General features: G+C 42.4%; 1 pseudogene across 1 annotated transcript in view; it reads left to right on the top strand.

The window, feature by feature from the left end:
- The window catches only part of LOC309610634 (small ribosomal subunit protein eS27-like pseudogene), a 45,363-nt pseudogene that overhangs the window by 14,689 nt on the left and 8,943 nt on the right, over window positions 1–21,731 (top strand). The window contains exon 2 of the transcript XR_014249739.1: window positions 2,368–19,973. The product of XR_014249739.1 is annotated as a small ribosomal subunit protein eS27-like pseudogene (transcript). The remainder of the gene's footprint in view (window positions 1–2,367; window positions 19,974–21,731) is intronic.

Raw genomic sequence — 21,731 nt, 5'->3', positions numbered from 1 at the left:
TTTACAGGTTATTTCCTGGAATACAGTGATTGGTCCAAGGGTGAGCCAATCAGAGTACCTCTCTAGGGTTCTTCTAACTAATCTGAGGGAGCAGGGAGGGGAAAAGGGTATCTCTCCTCTATGATCACAAAGAGGTAAAGATGGGAGCCCAGCGTTCAATAGCCATGCCCCCACCTACTGAAGAAGCTGTTCTGAGAAAACGAAGCCAATACATAGAAAACAGCATGGGTGAGAGACACAGAGAATCCTTGCGATATTCCAGTCTCGGGTTCCAGCCATCCCTGTGGCCAACTCCAACCGGGACGTTCCCATGTTTTCATTATGTGAGCCAATTTATTCAAGCTAATTCATGTTGGATTTTTGTCTCTTGCGACCACTGGGTTTTGACTAAGACATCTTAGCAAAGTTGTAAAGAGAATTCACATAATGCCCAGGAGCACTGGTAAAATTTTCACTCATAAATGTCCTGTGCAAACCAGATGGGTGCAAATTCAGCTATTTTGTAAATTCTGGTGTGGCTCTAGAAAATGCTTAGCAAATATGGCTGCTTCTTCCCATCTACAGATAGCACCACAATGGCTTCCATTGGTTCAAAGGATTTATACTTCCCAAAGCTTTTACATTCATTATCTCATTTGCCTTCCACCATAACTCAGCCAGACAGGGAAGGAGATTTTAGCATCCCCATTTCCAGGTGAGAAGATGGAGCCACCATGTGGCTAAATGACTTTTTTATGTAATGCAGGGATTTCGAATGAGATCAGCAGTTCTCAAATTCAATCAGTCACGAACTGTGTCATGACTGATTTGATGCTAATGGTTAGAGTACCGGGGCTCGAGAATGATTCATCTTTTTAAAGATAATACATTATCCCTGTAACAACTTAATTCTTGCCAGCATTCAATATGCTTTCCTGGTAGGAGAAAAGGAGTGGAATTACAGCTGGCATGTTGGGAATTCCCATGGGAGTGTTATACATGTGAATATCCAACCATGTGCATTCCAATAGTTAAAAAAAAAAAAAAAGAAAGGTTGAGTCAATGGATAAGCCAAAGGCTGAGTCAATGGATAAGCCAACCATAGAGTGGCTTCCAGCTCTAAAATTGGATGATTCACCCAAAATAAACTATGAGTTGATGGCATTCAAGATCAAAAGAAACCACTTTTCCCTGTCCATGGATCTTATTAAGGCTCACTCACTTTAAAGAGTTGTAGGTTGATCATAAAATGTATCATCCAAACCAGGATAGTTTTAAGAGAAAAAGGGGCATCAATGGAATGGAACATCAGGGCAATATATTAAACAGGAATTATGTTGAACAAACCAGGACTGGAATCACCCTAAGTATATGTAATGCAAGAAAAGTACATTTATATAACTGGAAACTGCCAGAACTGCCCCAAGGAACATCACTCTAAAGGTGAGTTGGATGTGTCTTGGTTTCAGTTCCCCCAAAAGCAGACTCTAAGATAAAGATTTCAGTGAGAGTAGTTTATTAGGGAGGTAAAGGAGAGTGGGGAAGTGAGGCAGGGAAAGAAAGGTAGCCAATAAGAGTGTGTCCTCAAGCCAGCAACTGCTGAGGCCAACTGGAACAGGATCGCTGAGGTGGTCACAGATGTGCCACCCACATTCCCCCACGAGAAAGGACTTGCGCTGTCCGCATGCAGGGAGTGGGGTCAGCAGATGGCTCCCAGCTGTCGGCTCCTTCAGGGCCTGCCTTAGGGGCAGAGAGCTGCCTCGTTCAAGGTCATGTCCTTCCCAGAGCAGCCTGCACTGCTGACCAAGCAAGGCAAGGCTATAACAGCTGCCCATTTCCTCCAAATGCGGGACAGTCTGATGGGCAGTCCTCACTCCAGAGCTTCCCTCTGGGTTGGCCAAGCCTTTGTCAAGCTGGTATTGCAACTAGACTTTTCCTTTCCTTTCAGAGGGGCTGATCCTTAATAAGCATTTTGTTTCCCAAACCCCACGTAAGCATCTGCTTCTAGAGAACCTATCCCAAAACCATCCCTCTAGGGAAACTCAGTGTATTAATCATGTTTTTTATCTTCTGTATCTTATGATGTTTTGACATCCTGGGGGACCTTTCAGACTTGAGAAGAGACTGCCCTTATAGGGATAGCTAATTTCTAGGGGAGGTGGACTGCTTGCCTGGAATATGTCTAGTCATGCGCAGACCACCTGACCCAGTGCCACGTCCCCACCCACCTGCTTATCTAACTCACATACCAACCCAATATTTCCTCTGTCTTAATCATCCCAGAATCAGGTCCCAGACAACTGAAGACAGCTCCTATGCCCTAGAGCCCACTGGAATTATTCAAAGGAGCCCATCCTAAACTGTTTAACTGTCTCTCCTTTTCTGCAGAAACTCCAATAAAGGCTCTGGCTTAGGCTTTTCCCTTATTCCTGCTTCTGCCTCCTGATCAAAACCTGATGCCTTCCCTGTGGCCCTGAGTGGCATGGCATGTCCCCTTCTCTCAGGAATGTAAGTAATAAACAGTCGTTCAATGGCATTGGTTTCTCCAGGTCATCACTCAATCTGAGAATGCCTATAGCACCTTTATTTATAATTGCCCAAATCTGAAAGCAACCAAGATGTCGTTCAAAAGGTAAACAAACAAGTGAAAGCAGTCAGTCTGAAAAGGCTAAACTCTATATGATTCCAACTACATTACACTCTGGAAAAGACAAAACTATAGTCAAAAGTAAAGAGGGGGCTTCCCTGGTGGCGCAGTGGTTGAGAACCTGCCTGCCAATGCAGGGGACACGGGTTCAAGTCCTGGTCTGGGAAGATCCCACATGCCGCAGAGCGACTAGGCCCATGAGCCACAATTGCTGAGCCTGTGCGTCTGGAGCCTGTGCTCCGCAACAAGTAGAGGCCGCGATAGTGAGAGGCCCGCACACCGCAATGAAGAGTGGCCCCCACTTGCTGCAACTAGAGAAAGCCCTCGCACAGAAACGAAGACCCAACACAGCCAAAAATAAATAAATAAATAAAAAAAAAAAAAAAAAAAAAAAGTAAAGAGGATTCTAGTAAAAAGAGACAGGAAGAGATCAATGGTTGCCAGCACTTTGTGGGAGGGAGGGAGGAATGAATAAGTAGAGCACAGAGGATCTTCAAGGTAATGAAACTACTTTGTATGATACTACAATAATAGATATATAACATTACATGTTTGTCAAAACCCATACCAATGTACAGCACAAAGAAGGGCCCTAATGTAAACTAGGGACTTTAGTTAATAATAATGTATCAATATTGGTTCAACAATTGTAAGAAATATATCACACTAATGTATGATGTCACTAAGAGGGGAAACTGTGAGAGGAAGGGAGAAGAGGTATATGGCAACTCTCTATACTGTCTGCTCAATTTTCTGTAAACCTAAAACTGTTCTAAAAGCAAAACAAAACAAAAATGTATGAAAGAGGAAAGATGGGAGAAAAATGGATGCTTCTTCCAGGACAGGGGGAAACTTAAATTTTCAAAAAAAATAACAGAGGTAACCCACAAGATACCACTTCACACCCATTAGGATGGTTATACTTTATTTTATTTTTATTTTTATTTTTTGGCTGTGCCAGGCCTTAGTTGTGGCACGTGGGATCTTTTTTTTAGTTGCGGCATGTGGGATCTTAGTTGCAGCATGCATGCGAGATCTATTTCCCCTACCAGGGATCAAACCCGGGTCCCCTGCATTGGGAGCGTGGAGTCTTACCCACTGGACCACCAGGGAGGTCCCAGGTTGGCTATACTTTGAACACACACACGGAATAACAAGTGTTAGTGAGGATGTGGAGAAATTGGAATTCTCATACATTGCTGGTGTGAATGTCAAATGGTGTAACCACTTTGGAAAACAGGTGATTCTCATATGACCTAGTAATTCCACTCCTAGGTAGACACCCAAAGGAATTGAAAGCAAGGACTTGAACAGATACTTGTATGCCAGCATTCACTGCAACATTATTCACAATAGCCAAAAAGTAGAAACAGCCAAGTGTCTGTCCATGGATGAATGGATAAGCAAGGTGTGGTGTATCCACACACCAATGGAATACTCTTCAGCCATAAAGAAGGAAGTACTGATACATGCTACAACGTGGATGAAACTTAAAATCATCCTGGTAAGTGAAAGAAGCCAGATAGGAAAGGTCACATATGGCATGATTCGATTTATATGAAATATCTAGAATAGGCAAATCCACGTAGACTAGTGGTTGCCAGGAGCTGGGAAGAGGGGGGGATAGGAAATGACTGCTAATGGGTATAGGGTTCTTTTGGGGGTGATGAAACAGTTCTGGAATTAGATAGTGGTGTTGTTTGCATAACATCGTGAATATACTAAAAACCACTGAATTGTTCACTTTAAAAGGATGAATTTTATATTATGTAAATTTTATCTTAATTTAAACACAAATAGCAGAAGTGCCAAACTATTTCTCTCTCCTTCTTTGCTAAGATCTACATAAAAATGGAGCTTCCTAGAAGTAACCTACTTATGGGTAATGCTGATTAATTAAATGGAAAAATTTGTTTTTCAAAGGCTAAACTTTTTAATTTCTAGTTAGTGTTTTATGGAACTCCCTGGTGGTCCAGTGGTTAGGACGCCATGCTCTCACAGCTGAGAGCCCGAGTTCAGTCCCTGGTCATGGAATTAATATCCCATACACTGTGCAGTGCAGCCAAAAAAAAAATTTCTAGTTAGTGTTTTATTAAATAAAACTACTGTGCTTGCCCCTTAAGGGAAAAAAATATTACAGCAAAAAACAAAACAAAAAACCCAGATACCTACATGCCTGTGACCCACCACTTAAACAACAATTTCTTTCTGATTCATGGGATGTAAAGCAGTCACTCAATTTCTAGCATCTGAGATTCCTGGGGAACCCAGTTTCTCAATAGGGATGTTATTGAGAACAGTTTGCCAGGACACCTACAAGCAAAGATTATGTTCATAAACAGACTGCATTTGTGTTAGCACTGGGTGTTCTGAGATGCACAGAGCCTGCTGGGTATACACTTTAAAACACCATCTCTAGATCTATCTTTAGTCCCGGCCTTCCAGCTTGTGCTCATGAAAATAAGTACATCCACATGATAGTGGTTTCCAGGGCAACTTTGACCTTACAAAGCACACAATTCCAGTATGTTGATGGATTTCTAAATGGTGATTTATGGGAACCCTTATGGATATAGGTCCTCCAAGTCTCATTCTTTCATTTAACAAATATTTACTGAGCACCTGCTATGTGCAGGCACTGTTCTAAGCACTGGGTTCAAGAAAGAAGGGGCCAGAGAGTCCTGTGCCTCTGTATCTGCTTCTGGTCACAGAGTCAGTTTATAAACCGACTGCATATCTTTGTGCCGGTCTACAGAACAATGATAAAATGCCTCTGATGTGCCCAGCACAGTGCTAGATGCAGGTAAATGAGGCTCTGGTCCAAGAAGTTCAGAGAAGGGGAAAATGGTCAATAAATAAAGGGAAAATGTTAAACCTTGCTAGTGTTTATTTATTTATGTGCTGCTGTGTTCCAAAAAAAGATTTAAGGCAGCTTACAAGGATACATAAAACAGCCAGATTGCATAAATTATAAGTAGGAGAGAAGGGAGAAAAAAAAAAAACAAAATAAGAATGAGGACTGAAATTGGGCCAGAAATGAGACTATATGATAAATTCCTCTATGCTTGTAGCCTGGTATAGGCTCTTGTGTAGTAGATGCAGCTGGGGCCCTGCCCAGAGTCCCTCAACACTCCTCTCTATACACCAAAGGATGCTCATTGCTACACTTGTGACTCTGAGTGAGGGCTTTGTTCTGGCTGTGGAAGTACACCCGCCAGCAAGCAGGATGGCCTGGAAGTTCCAAAGAGTTTGTGTCCCTAGAAACAGCCCCACCCAGTGATGGATGCGTGTTGGTAGAGGAATCTCCCAGCTTCCTCTCCTTCCACTGAGATAATGTGAGGCCTGTTCTCTGCAGTATCCCAGTGCCCTCTGGGGATGCTGAGCTCCACTTGCCTGTAGCAGTCACTTGCTTGCCACATGCCCTTTATTGGTTGTCTTCCTTTCTGTGTCGCCCTTTCCCTCTCCCCATCCTGTTGTTTCCTGGGATCATCGCCCAAATAAACTACCTGCCCTTGAATTCTTGTCTCAGAATGAGCTTCTTGGGGAACCCAGCCCAAAACAGCTCACCGTACCCTCATCTGCTATTTATTGTAGAACTCCAGGCTCCTGCAAAGTTCACTCCCTGTCAGGATTTCTGGGGGTGCCCAGGAGGGAGTCACATATGCTCAGAAACAAGTCTAGTCAGCTCTGATGTTTGTGGATTTTTCCTCTTTTTCTCCTATTCTGGACACCCCCGTATCAACCAGGCATGCTGCTACTTCTGCTGCTTATGACCACCTTGACTGATATCCACTTTATCCAAGAGTCATCTCCACCTTGTATCACTGGGTATCACCTTTCCTACCAGGCACTGCTGCCTCCTATCAGGTACTAACACAAGGTGCCAGGTGCCAAAGCAGTTTGATGTTCAATGGTGATGTTCAGTCAAGGCAAGTGCCTCCCAGCCACACTGTGTTCCACCGTGTGGATGAGATGCCAGACCAACATTGCTTTGGGGACCAAGAAGAGGTTTTCATTAAACAAGCACCTTAGTTTTTACTTACAGCCATAGCCACATAAAACTCAGGCATGGTAAGTCCATAAGGACTGGTTGTAAGAACTAATCTGAGTGACAGGTACACCACACTCCTCAGAAATCACCCATCCAAACTCTAGCCAAATATTAACCTTATTTTGAGTCTGACTTATTTGACTGATCTGTCTTTCCTTTTGATGAGTTATCTCCTGGGAGGTCTTGGGCCCCTGGTGCAAACAGGGTACATGCAAGGTGTCTTGGTATATGGAATTATTAACTAAAATACTATTGAATATTGGAGGGCATCTACCCAAACGAATCAGTTCTTAGTTCTTTCTGGCAATTATAGAACAGGGTCAGCTGTCCGTTGAAGCTACTACTGGATCATCTGTGTGAAAAAAAAAAGCATCTGGTTACTCTTGTGCTCTAAAACCTTCAATGGCTCCCCATTACCCTTAAAATAAAATTTAGACTTCTTAACATGACCTACTGGCTGCTGTTGGCTCCTGCTTGCCAATCCCATCTCCTATCCCTTTCTCTTTTGCTCACCACATCCTAGTCATATGACGTCCTTTCTGTTCTTCAAACACATCAAACTCTCCCCCAACTCAAGGCCTTTGCGTCTGTTGTGCCTTCTGCCTGGACTGCCCTTCCCATGGCTCTTCCTATGGCTGACTCCTTTTTCTTCAAGTGTCAACTCAAATGTCATCTTCTCAAAGAGATTGCCCAGTTACCTGACCTAAATTAGAGACACACACACACACACGCTCCCCACCATTTGATAAAGTTACTCTTTACCAAATCATTATATTAATTTTTTTCCATAGAACTTGTCAGAATCTATGATTATCTTATTCATTGGTTTTCTGTCTCCTTTCACTGGAATGTAAGCTTCCTGAGGACAGGTACCTTGTTTGGTTTTTTGCTCCTAAATACTCAACACCAGTCATAGTGCACACAATATCCATCCAATATGTTGGTGAGTGAATGTACATAAACAAGTGCTTATTTTCTGTTCTCAGTAGCAGAAAGGTGCATACTTTTGGTTCATCCAAAACTGAGAGTATATCATTAAGTATGAGTTAAAAAGCAGGGAGACCAGTAAACATCCCTTATTTTCCCTCATTTAAAATATTTTAATGATTGTATCATAAGACATTTCCTAGTGATTCTGATCTGTATGAACATCAGTAACTGGCAGGAGAGGAGGAAAGCTTCATCAAACTCCCCAGCTTAATCCATAACCAATTTCTGGTCCAGGGTAAAGTCTACGGAAAGGTCAATAAAATTGGCAAACATTATTTCTAACCAACTTTTTCACATGATAGCAAAAAAAAAAAAAAAAAAAAAAGTTCATGGTAAGGAATTCCCTAGCGGTCCAGTGGTTGGGACTCTGTGCTTCCACTGCAGGGGGCATGGGTTCAATCCTTGGTTGGAGAACTAGGATCCTGCATGCCATGTGGCATGGCCAAAAAAAAAAAAAAGTTCACAGTAGGTGCTCAAAAATTTTTTAGAATTAGTATGTAGTTTGAGTTAGATCTTTTGACTAGACCAACACTGTCCAATAGAAATATAATGTGAGTCACATGCATGATTTTTTTCCCTCACACACATAATTTTACATTTTCTAGTAGCCACAATGAAAAGGATAAAAAGAAACTGTTGAAATTAATTTTAGTAATACATTTCATTAAACTTAATTTTCCAAAATAGTATCATTTCAACATGTAATCAATATTTTAAAAAAAGAGGGCTTCCCTGGTGGTGCAGTGGTTAAGAATCCGCCTGCCAATGCAGGGGACACGGGTTCAATCCCTGGTCCGGGAGGATCCCACATGCTGCAGAGTAACTGGGCCTGTGTGCCACAGCTGCTGAGCCTGCGCTCTGGAGCCCGCGAGCCACAACTACTGAGGCCCAGGCACCCAGAACCCGTGCTCTGCAACAAAGACAAGACACCGCAATGAGAAGCCCGCACACTGCAATGAAGAGTAGCCTCTGCTCACTGCAACTAGAGAAAGCCCGCGCGCAGCAACAAAGACCCAACGCAGCCAATAAATAAATAAATAAATAAATTTTTAAAAAGATAAATTAGATCTTTTACATTCTTTCTTATTTTATACTTACAGCATATCTCAATTGAGATGATAAATTTGTTGTCCGTGCCGTGCGGCTTGCGGCATCTTGGTTCCCCAACCAAGGATTGAACTTGGGCCCCGGCAGTGAAAGTGCCAAGTCCTAACCAGTGGACCACCAGGGAACTCCCGAGATGATAAATTTGACTGGAAATTATTGCTTTGTATTTAGATTTCAAAAATTTAGACTTGAAAAAGTAGATTCACATACCCAAGGAATTCCAAAAATACTTAAAAGTTTTTCCAATAATGGAATCAAGTATCAGTTTTAAAATTTAACATGGAAATTAATGACATTTTGCTAAGTAAAAGAAGCCAGACACAAAAGGTCACATATTTTATGATTCTGTTTATATGAAATGTCCAGAATAGGTAAATCCATAGAGACAGAACATAGATTGGTGGTTGCCAGGGGCTGGGGGAAGGGGAGACTGAGGAGTAATTGCTTAATGGGTACGGGGTCTTTACTGTGGTGATAAAAATGTTCTGGAACTGAGTAGAGGTGGTGGTTGCACAGCATTGTGAATGTACCAAATGCCATGGAATTGTTCATTTTAAAATGTTTACTTTTATGTTATGTGAATTTCACCTTGATTTAAAAAATTGAAATTAATAAAATTTAATTAAAATTACAACTTCAGTTCCTCCATCACACTAGCCTCAATCCAAGTGCTCAACAGCACTAGACTGACATTGTACAACACGGGACCAAACTACTCTTATGTCGAGGCCAGGGCTTTTAAAATCATTTATTTCTGTGTTTACAGGACACAGCTTCCCAGCACTTACTGAAAGCTTTCAAGGTGAAGTGTCCCAGTTTATTTAAGCACCACCTGGCAGCCACTGAAGTGTCACGTTTCTATTTCACAAGAGTTAGCCATGAATCTGATTGCTACTGTTCCACATGATTAGCACGTTTTGGGTGACAGATTGTTAAGTCCATCACACTTTTGAGCATGTTGTGATTCTTTAACAGTTTTTCTGAAGGGCGCCCGGCATCCAAAAGCTTGTGGTCTGTGCTTCAAGAACATCATAAGTCATAATGGTTTCCAGCAGCCATCCCCTCCAGGGAGCTGGAGGGGAGCAGAGAAGGAAGATCACAGAGAGCAGGCACTGTGCTGGTCGGAACACACATGAAAAGAGCAGCTTAAATGATTAGGGGTGTAAAACCTTAAGAAACCCCAAGGATGATTCATAGGACTCTGAAGGATCTGATGAGCTCACATGGCCCATCCCAAATGAATACAAGTAATTTGCTCTTTTCTTTCAACTCCCCCAGAGATAATGATCAACAACCACTCGTTTTTCTCATTGCACTGAATCATACCTCTCAGGTATCAAGAAGTGTTCCTCTAAGACTTTCTTATCAAAACTTCTCCTATTAGTTTATCTTTTAAACCTCCCAGCTAAGCCTGAATATCAGGACCCTTTACCTGGAAATATCTCCTTAGCATTTTCTCATTTTTGATGCTTCTATATCCCAATATGATTCTTCAGTTTGTAGGCTGCCTGGACTGTTTATCCTCTCTCTGTTTTTCTTGCTCCCCACTGCCTTTTTTTCCCCCCTCTTTATCAGATTGGAGAGAAAAGTAAATAAAGTTTCCACTGGTCAGTTTTTTCTTGGCCAGTCTAATAGTAGAAATGTATTCAAATTCTACCTTTCTAATACTGAAGTGATAGCTGTCACCATAAATCTATACCTCTTATTTATTGATAACAGACGGTGGGTAGTTTCTTTAAACAGCAACGACGACAACAGTAAAATATAAACCATGGTGGCATATTCAGTCCTGTTGCTGACAAAAGTGATGTCTTTTATAGATGCCTCAGGAGGAATGACAAATATTCCCCAAAGAGTGTCCGTCTTTTATACCTCTTTCAAGGTTAAGTTTGGCTGTGTGCAATGTCTTGCTTGCAAAATTTTGATTGCAATTAACAGAAGTGTCCTATAGTTAGTGTAAACCAAAAAAAAAAAAAAAAAAAAAAGAAACTGATTGAGAGAAGAGGAAGTTAATGAAAGGATGCTAGAGGTATTTTGTGGCATCAAAGGAAGAGTTGAACAATTAAAATTTATAAAAGGAAGAAACCAAGGGTGAGTTTTGAGAATTCAATAGCAGCTCATGAACTTTTTCTCCAGAGCACTGCCATTAAAGAACACACCACTTTGTTCCAGGTCTCCTCCCACTTCCTTCCTTTCTATTTCCAATTTCGGATTCCTGGGAGAGAGCCCAGGGTGGGTCAGGTGCCCTTGAACAGACTTGGTGCAAGAGAAAGATGAAACTAGTGTTTAAGAGGGGTGACATTTGATTTGCTCAAATGAGATAAAACACGTAAGGTGAATTGTGTTTTCCGAAGATGGCCACAACCATAACTCCCATCCCTAACACTCTTCTGCAGTGTGACCTTGTCACTCCCTCCTCATCAAGAGGTGTTCTAATCCCTCCCCTTGAACCTGGGTGCCTTAATGGCTCACTTGTAACCAATGCAAAAAGACAATACCAGTGACAAAAGTGACAATGCTCTTTGTGCCCCATTATTAGGGTTGACACAGAAAATATAGGACACACGGTTAACTTTGAATTGCAGATACCCAGCAAATAATTTTCAGATAAACAGTGAATATGTCTAAATGGGACATACTTATACGAAAAATTGTTGTTTATCTGAAATTCAATGTTAACTGGCATTATTATGTGCTGATTCTGGCCATCTTATCCAGTACCTATTCTCTCTTTCTTCCTTTTAGTAATAGGAGTTTCAGCCCAGCTAGAGACTGTTTCCATGCCTCCCTGGCAGTAGGAGTGGTCATGTGACTAGTTCTTGTCAATAGAACAAGTGGAAGTGAAGTGTGCCACTTCAGCAACTTGCCCACTCAATTCCTCCATTTCCCGCCTTCTCACAGGATCAAATGATGATGCAGTGCTGGAGAGCCAGCTTGGACTGTGTAGATACAGATAGTACCCACCCTGGTATAGCAGAGCAACAACACAGAAGGAACCTGGGTCCCCATTCAGCTTCCTGGAGCAGAGCTGCCTCATCGCCTTGGACCACGTCCTACCTATGGGCAAGAATGTGAGAAAGAAGGAAATGTCTAACTTGATTAACCCCTGTATTTTGGGTTCTGTTTGTTATAGTAGCTTATTCATGGAAATAATAGAGCTGGGATCACTGCACTGGATCTGAAGGGCCTTACAGTTCCTGTCTACAATCTAGTCATTCAGAAACCCAACAAGATCCAGTTTCCACACATGCAGGGAAGCTGAATTGTATGCTTTTATCTGGATTCCCATGAGGCCTGGCAGCCCTTTGAGATTTCTGCCTTGCTCCTTTCCATTCATATGCTTGTAGTAATAGGAGACCATCTAGTTCTTGACACCAAAAGCTCCTAAAAAAAATTCTCCCCTTTAATCCTGCACTTTTCATTTGTATGTGTCCTTTCTGTCTTCCCTGCTAAGTGTGGGCTCCATGAGGACCAGAAGAATCATTATCTCTCTCCACTGCTATTTCCTAGCACCTAGTGTGGTACCCGACACATAGGAGGTGATCAGTAGAGGATGGATGGATGGATGGGTGGATGGATGAAAAACTAGACTGTAGCTTATAGGAAAGAAGGCTTTATGGAATTTCTCCCCTTAAGTTCTGAATTCCTTCTGTCTTGACATTCTCTGTGTCACTGTGACATTTGAATAGGCCACATTCCCTTTTTCATCTCCAATTGTAGAGGCTTGCCTCAACAGAAGTGTTAAGTCAGGGAAACACGCCTTTAGGGCCTTCCTTTATAGTTTTTTCTACAATCTTACAACCTTCTTCATAAGCACCCAGAGGCCTGACACTGTGGACCTTCCCCAATCGTAAACAAAGTTTCCTTTCCTTGGTTCTACTTACTTAGCCTGGTTCATCTAGAAAACAGAGACTGAAACAAAGATTAAAGTGCTGACACTTTATTTAGGAGGTAAAATCCTATGGAAGTGAAGATGTGGGAAAAAAAGAGAAAAGAGGTGAGGAAAGATGCAAAGCAACGTGATGCATTTCCATGCTGGCCACTGATCCCAGTCATTCACAGCAGGAAGCTGAAGCTTGTTTGCTTGAAGACAGATTTTTCCAGAGGGGCCACAGGAGAAACCACAGCTAAGAGCGGATCTGTGAAGGGGAGGAAGGAGAGGGAATGTATCTGCTCAGCTCTCTCCCATTTCCCACTTCCCAGTGGTCAAGACTCATTGCTTGGGAAACTAACTTCCCTGCACTTCCTGGTTGTATAACCTGGCACCTTGCAGCCACCCAGGCTGGAAAATTCCCATGCATGGCATTGCATCAAGGCCAGAAGTAGAAGGATAACTCAGTGTGGGTAGGAAGCTGATCAGGAGAGAAGAAAGAAGATGGTAGTTGAGGGAATCAGGAAAGGTTTATAAGGTGCAGTTCCCCTGCATGACTCAGGTCCACTCATGCCCTTCCATAGGATAACATTGGGCCACCATTGTGTCTGTAAGAACCACATTGCCCTTACTGTTTCCCAAAGAGGAGAGAAACGAGTTCAGTCAGTTACAGAGTTTGTCTCAAGAAGGTGGCAGTCACAAACTCCAGGAAGGCCGAGACAAGACGATTAGTGACACAAGTTACAGTCTGTGGTAGAAAGAATAATGCCCCATCCCCAAAAGATATCCATATCCTAATCCCTGGAACCTGTCAATATGTTATCTTACATGGCAAAATGCATATACGATAAAGTTAAGGACTTGGGTGAAGGGGACTGTAGCCTGGATTATCCAGGTGAGCCCAATCTAATCACATGAATCCTTAAAATAAGAGAACTTTTCCCAGCTGTGGTTAAAGAGAAACAGGACAACATAAGAAGGATCTGAGTAATGCTACCTTACTGGCTTTGCAGTGGAGAAAGGGGGCCACTAGCCAAGGAATGTGGGCAGCCTCTCAAAGTTGGAAAAGGCAAGGAAACAGATTTTCTCCTAGAGCCTCAGAAAGGAAGACAGCCCTGATGACACTTGATTTTAGCTCAGTGAGACCCATCTTAGACTTCTGACTTAAACAACTGTAAGAAAGTAAATTTGTGTTTTTCCAAGCCACAAAGTTTGTGGTAATTTGTTACAGCAGCAATAGGAAACTAATATACAGTCTCTACTGCTATAGCAAGTCCTAGGGCCATAATTCATTTATCATCTCCCTCCTCCACTACCCACCTGGATTTCCCTCATCTTCAGCTAGTATTTTTGTTGGTCAGTGTGACTTGCCTGATGGGATACCCAGACGTTCATCCCCAAGGGGTGTGAATGATTAGGTGCCCTTGTCGGGTCACAGTTATTGTAACTGCCCACTAACAGTCATCCCAAGCATAGAAGTATCAAGTGATAACACTAGTGAACCCTCTGGATTCCAGACATTCTCTATTCTGCCCCTGTTAAGTACAGTTGAACCTTGAACTACGAGGAGGTGAATCCACATACAATTTATAGTTGGCTGTCTGTATCCATGGTTCCTCAGCAACCATGTATTCAACCAACCATAGACCAGATCATGTAGTACTGTAGTATTTACTATTGAAAAGTATCCGAGTATGAGTGGATCCTTGCACTTCAAACTCATGTTGTTCAAGGGCCAACTATAGCAGCAGCCCTAGTAATTCCCCCGGCAATCAGAACCGATTAACCCAGGTAGTGCAGTAACTCCCTTCTCTGTCTGTTGGTTCAGTGACATGAGGAGCCCAAAGTGACTAAGTGTTGTCACAATGTGCAATTCAGTGGAACCGCCCCTGTGTCCCCCAGCCTAAGTGCTCCTCCAAAAATTAGAAACGCTTACCCTAGAGAGCCCAAGTTTACAGGGATGAGAAGCACAGAATCAACAAGTGGATCATTGGGTATAATTGTGAGAAAGGCACGGTCTCCATCTCTGCCACCCCAGTCACTTTGTTCATGGGCCCATTGTGCAACCTAGGAGGGCATTGGACAACAAGCCCCAATGAAGACAGAATTTCTTATTCTTTTTTTTTTTTTTTTTTTTTTAATTTATTTATTTTTGGCTGTGTTGGGTCTTCGTTTCTGTGCGAGGGCTTTCTCCAGTTGCGGCGAGCGGGGGCCACTCTTCATCGCGGTGCGCGGGCCTCTCACCATCGCGGCCTCTCCCGTTGCGGAGCACGGGCTCCAGACGCACAGGCTCAGTAGTTGTGGCGCACGGGCCTAGTTGCTCCGCGGCATGTGGGATCTTCCCGGACCGGGGCACGAACCCGTGTCCCCTGCATTGGCAGGCGGATTCCTAACCACTGCACCACCAGGGAAGCCCTCTTGTTCTTTTTTGTATAACCAGCATAATAATGCTTTTTACATAGTAGTTAATATTGTTTAATTTGATTTATTTATTCAACAAACATTTATTGAGGACCTACAATGTGGTAGACAATGAAATAAGTTAAAAATATCTGCTAAAGGTATTGGTGCTTATGTTGTGTTGGATTATATGGAAGCAAACACCAAGGTGGAGTTTTGTGGTGGGGAGGCAGGATATTTAAAGGTTGGGAAGAGGCAGAAGGCAAAGTGCAAATGCAAGCTTGACAGAGCCTTGGTTAACCCATGTCTTAGGCCGCTTGGGTTGCTAAAACACAGTACCATAGACTGGGTGGCTTATAAACAGCAGGCATTTTTCTCACGATTCTGGAGGCTAGAAAGTCCAGGATCAAGGTGCTGGCAGATTCTGTGTCTGATGAGAGCCCTAAGTCACACAGCTGTTTTCTTGCTATAACCTCACATGGCAGAAGGGACAAGGGAGTTCTCTGGGGTCTCTTTTGTAAGGGCACTAATCATCCCCCAAATGTCCTACCTCCAAATACTATCACCTTGGGGATTAGGTTTCAACAGACAGGTTTTACGGGGCCACAAACATTGGGTCAACCCAGCAGGAAACTCATAGGACAAAACAGCCATTCCTTTATATGTCCTCATCCTTTTAGCCCTGATGCAGGCTGCCCTGGGAAGGGCATGATCTCAGGAGAGGCTGACCCTGAAGAAGCTGACAGCTGGAGGCCATCTGCTGACCGCACTCCTCACAGCTGGGCAGCAAGTCCTTCCTTGAAGAGGGATCTGAATGGGACATCTCTGTGTCTACCAGAGTCCACCTCTTGCTCTGCTTGGACCCCGTCTCCATGTACTCTCCTCCATGGACCAGCTCCTCCATGGCCCCGTGGGTCTCTCTTCTTGAGAGAGAACTTGGAAACGGGAATTAGTGGGCTGAGCCACGGCCCCTGCTGCTGCAGTTGGTCCCCATTCTTTTCCTCCTCCACTACCCAGTCTGGATTCACCTCCATCTCAGCTACCACCTCTGCTGGCTTTGGTGTCTTAGCTGGTGACGTGATTCAGACCCTTATCGCTGAGCTTAGCAGGCAGGAAGTTTATTAGAGAAGGCTCTCAGCATGACACCTGTGGGGCAAGTGAAGGAAGCAAGATGGAACAGAGAGAGAAGTTGTGACATAGTCACAGCGAGATTCCAGCTGACCCCTCAGGGACCCCTGAAGCTGGGCTTACCCTTCAGAGCTGGGGCCAAGAGGACTGGGCCTTTTCTTCCCCTGCCTTGACCTCTCATTGGATGCGAGCTGCCTTGGGGAAGTGGCCGTGACACTGGGTAGGATGGCTTTCTTCTGCCGAGGGCGATTCCCACACAGGGCTGACAGCTGAGGGCTGGTAACTGGGGTGTGTCAGCTGTGACAAGTGCCCTTCAGTCCTGAAGGGGGACGGGCTGGTGCCAACCACAACAGCCCCATCTGTGTCCAGGACCCAACACTTGCCTCTCCCTGTCGCGGTCTCAAACTTGGCATCAGTCAGTGTTTCTCACTGACTCCTCTTTCCAGGTATTGTTATTGTAGTAAAATACACGTAACAGAAAATTTACCATCTTAACCATTTTTAAGTGCACAGTTCAGTATTGTTAAGTACATTCACAGCATTGTGCAACCAATCCCTGGAACGTTTTCATCTTGCAAGGCAAATTCAATAGCCAGCCATTAAATAACTCCTCATTATTCCTTCTCCCCAGACCCTGGCAACCACCATCTGGCTTTCTGTCTCTAGAAATGTGACCATTTTAGGTACCTTATATAAGTGTCTTTTTGAGACTGTCCTATTTCACTTAGCATAATGTCCTCAAGATTCAACCATGTTGAAGCACATATCAAAATTTCCTTCCTTGGTAAGGCTGAATAATACTCCATTGGGTGTTTATACCACATTTGGTTTATCCATTCATCCATCAGTAGATACCTGGGTTGCTTCCACCTTTTGCCTATTGTGAATAATGCTGCTGTGGATATGGATATACAGATATCTCTTCAAGACCCTGCTTTAAATTCTTTTGGATAAAAAGCCAGATCTAAGATGTTTTTGTCCAAGATGTTTTTAATCTTTCATTGGCTTAACTCCTTCTAGACCCAGACAGAGGCGAGGATGAACCACCTACCTTCTTGTTAAGGAGGCAATCCTATAAATCAGAACACTCTGGGAGAGTCAGCTTGATGGATATCAAACCTGGCTTATGATTAATTATGAGCCAATATTTGCCATCCAATAGTTTCTGTTTTTTCCACCAAAGGGAAAGAAACCATCTGTAAAGGAAATTTCCCACATGCTGCTTGAACTGTTTCACCTTTTGTTATCGTAACCACCAAGGTTAGTTAATCACAAACAGGACTTTGAGAAACAGTCTCTATGATGAAAGAAAATAAGGCAGGCAGGGGCCCAGCTCATTACCATGCTGAAGCTGATGAGGGTGTCTTTGTGTTGATGAGGGGAAAGCATGGGCTGACAAGGGAGAGGTAGACCCTGGGAGGGGAGGTTGGGTGGAGTTAAAAAACTTTTTGCCAAGAATCTAATAGTACATCATTTTGTTGGCCTGATTGTTTTAGTCTAAGCAATACCTGAGATTTCAAACAGCAAAAATGAAAAGTGCATTCTTTATGAATTTTTAAAAACAACCCAGGCTTCTTGTCTAAGACCTATTAATTTGGACAAACACATACATTCAGAGTTTATTTCCTCTGTTTTCATTAAAGTTAAATCCAATCTGTATGACTCAAGCCAAAAGTTAAAAGCAGCATCAGATGTCTTTTGAGCTTTTCTTCACCCCAGGTAGCCAGCTGAAATAAGAAAGTGATAAAAGTAAACTTAAAAATCAGAACTCATTTTCTTAAGGAAATTTTCAACTCTGCAACTCACCCACACAGAGCTGTATGCAAGTGGATAATTGATACTGAATACAATAATGGCAAATTGTATGCATGCTTCCTAAAATAAGCAGAACTGTACCACAGTGGTTGGCAAGGAGGCTTAAAATAAGTAAGTAAGTAAATAAATAAATAAAATAACAGAACTCCTTACCACAAAAGACTCACTTTTAATCATCATTTGAAATAATACCAGATGACTATGCTTCACACCCCCAAGAATGTGTTCTGAAAAGACTAATCAACCCTAAAAGTTACGTTGTTAGGGTTCAATTTTTAGTGAGCTGCAGCATAACTAAAGTTGGTAAATTTATCCTCTTGGGACATTCCCATTTTTATGAGAGCAATTGCATGTGATACTGTCTATGTTCTCAGTTTTGTACAATGATTCTATACCTCAAATGACTTCCCTGGTGTTCATTTCAAGGAGAAAAAGAAATTGGCAAAAGCAAAACAAAACAAAAATCCCCAGCACATCTCTGACTTTCTCCATAGTTCCCCCTTTAACTGGCCAAAACATGGACAAATCTAAAACCCCCTTTCCCTTATTCCCTTTAGCACAGGTGAGATCGTCTATAATTTTCAAAAGAAGCTTCACTAGTAAACACAGGAAGTACCAAAAGCAAGAAAAGAAAAAAGCCAAGTTGAAAAATATAGATTTCTGTTTCTGATCCTATAAAAGCTTGCTAGCTTACTGAGACAGCTGGCTCTGATCTGACACCCTGATCAAACAATTTCCTCGCTTAATTTTTCCACTCTTTCTCCTCTGGCCTCTTCCTCTCTCTCCTATATTTGCACCCACCCAAAAGGGAGTCCCACTTACTCAAAACTTCAAGGGAAAAATGAATGGAAGGTAAATGAGGTAAGTGGCCCAAACCTGTGTGAACAATGGACTTTTCACTCTTCTCTAGGTGGCTTTGACATAGAAAGCTTTCCCATCCCTAGGAAATGGTCATGAATTCATTTCTTAAGAGTAACAGTTTGTGGTAATACCTACTTCACAATAGCTATTACACAAGAATCTAATGAGCTTCCATAACCCAACTTATGTCCTGAAGATTTAATCTTAGCTTTAAAGTCAAAGTCCATTTGTGTGAAAAATTTTTATCATGGAAGTCGCAGCTGTCTTTGATATAAAATTGTATCCTTCACTTTTCATTGTCAAAACTTTCCACAGCGGACACAAACCATCCTGATCTGTTTGCAGACATTGCAAAGGCTAGTTACCATAATGACTTAAGTGCTAAATTAAGGGCAAGAACTTTCTGGAAATGTTGTCACTACATGCTGACATATGTGACCAATATAGTGGGTGAGCTTAGGTCAACACACACTAACTTCTGTTTTCATGGTTAATTATAATAGAGATAAGGCATTTGTGTATCATTCATTCATATTTAGATGTTCACCATGGCCACATCCAAGCCGTCCTAGCCCACCTCCCCAGTTTTTTAAAGGTGTCCAGCGAGTCTGTAAACTCAGTAAATGATCCCAGAGTCAGGCAACCAGCATTTTCTGAAAGTTTTCTTTGATGTTTAATTAAAATCCTCAGTGCAATTAGTGAACAATTGATCACCACTGTGATGGTTAATTTTATGAGTCAACTTGACTGGGCTGAGATGCCCAGATAGCTGGTGAAACATTATTTCTGGGTGCGTCTGTGAGGGTGTTTCTGGAAGAGATTAGCATTTGAATCGGTAGACTGACAAAGAAGTTCACCCTCTCCAATCCGTTCAGGGCCTGAACAAAACAAAAAAGCAGAGCAAAGCTCTATTTGCTTTTTTTTTGCTTGAGCTGGGACTTTCATCTTCTGCTGTTGGACAGTTTCTCTTCTAGTTCTCGGGCCTTTGAACTAGGAATGAGACTTACAACAGCAGCCCCCCAGTTCTTGAGCTTTTGGCCTTGGACTCAATCGCACCACCAGCTTTCCTGCTTCTCCAGAAGGCATATGGGCAGATGGTGGGACTTCTCAGCCTCCATAATCATGTGAGCTAATTTCTATCATAAATCTCTCTCTATATATATATACATATAGATAGATAGATAGATAGATAGATAGATATCTATATATATATCTCCTATTGGTTCTGTTTTCCAGGAGAACTGATACAACCAACCTTCAGTAAAATAACACAGGGTATGTTACTACCTATCTCTGGTTAAATAATTCTCTTCATTCACATTTTCTTTGTAAGTTCTATTTACCAATTGTTTAACCATATTTTGTGATTCTCTGAACCATCTGCTAGTTTTGGCAACATATACTGACTCACAATTAGAAAGTAGCAAAGTGAATGGTGGCCAGTCCATCTCTTTGCTTTAGGTCCCCTGGGCCAAGCCTAGTTTGCTCCAAAAGAAACAATGTCTGTCCTAAGCTCAGACCAGCTCCATTTCATTGTTACTCTTCTGCACCTGCCCCCGAACTACCTTATACTTACTATTCAGCAGCTTGCCCACACCTGGAAACCCCTAATTTAGCCCAAGAATTTCTCTAGTCTCACCCAAAGTCCTGCAAATCTCATAAAACCCCTTGAATTCACAACAAGAGCAAAAGTTCTCTTTCTGTAATGGCCCAGAATTCTTTCAAGGGACAGTAGAGAAAACTATAGACTTGAGAGGTGGCACCAAATGGGCCTCATATGACCCAGGGGTTTTTTCCCTATTGGCCAATCTCAGTCAATTAAATTCTACAATTTGTGAGCGTTCCTTTGGATGTTGGCAATACATTGCCAGAAAGGTTAAAACATACCTGTGTGTTATCCATTGTCATTATCAGTCATGACTTCATTGGCATCAGTCAATTTCTCATACTGGCTACAGTGACCAGTTCTTAGGAACTTGCAAGCTGGGTTATGTGAAGGCCAGAGCCTGGGGTACTGCCTGTGGGGTGCTGGCTTTGTCTTGCCAGAGCACAAAATCCTGAGGGTGTGGGGTGCCTGGAAGCAGAGGGAGGGGCACTAAATGAAGAGGGAGGAATAGACAAGGTAAATCCCTCACAACTTTGCTTGTGCTTTGAGAATAAGAGTTATGCAGATTCCAACAGAAAAGAAGCAAATGTGTTCCGTGAGGTCAGACTTTGTCTACCAACAAAATTCATATGGTAGTAATGCCTTGGAGAATTTCCCATCAATAACAAGATCAACATTTATATAGTGTTTATTATGTGCGAGGCACTGTTCTCAATGCTTTACATTATTTATTTAATCATTACAACAACTCCATAAGGTAAACACTATTTTTTTTTAACTTTTTATTTTATATTGGAGTATAGCCGATTAGCAATGTGATAGTTTCAGGTACACAGCAAAGTGACTCAACCATACATATACATGTATCCATTCTCCCCCAGACTCCCCTCCCATCCAGGCTGCCGCATAACATTGAGCAGAATTCCCTGTGCTATACAGTAGGTCCTTGTTGGTTATCTTTTTTAAATATAGTAGAAGCGCTATTGTTTTAATGGAAGTATAGTTGATTTTTTAAAAAATATATATTTGTTTATTTATTTATTTTGGCTGCACCAGTTCTTAGTTGCAGCATGTGGGATCTTCGTTGCGTCATGCATGTGGGATCTAGTTCCCCGACAAGGGATCGAACCCGGGCCCCCTGCATTGGAAGCGCAGAGTCTTAACCACTGGACAACCAGGGAAGTCCTGGAAGTATAGTTGATTTATAATGTGTTAATTTCTGCTGTATAGCAAAGTGATTCGGTTATACATATATACATTCTTTTTAATATTCTTT

This window comes from Balaenoptera borealis (assembly GCF_965194805.1).
Source record: "Balaenoptera borealis genome assembly, chromosome: 14".
In the NCBI taxonomy this organism is placed as follows: domain Eukaryota; kingdom Metazoa; phylum Chordata; class Mammalia; order Artiodactyla; family Balaenopteridae; genus Balaenoptera; species Balaenoptera borealis.
Note: the sequence above shows the minus strand (reverse complement) of the source record. Positions and strands in the feature narration are given on the sequence as shown.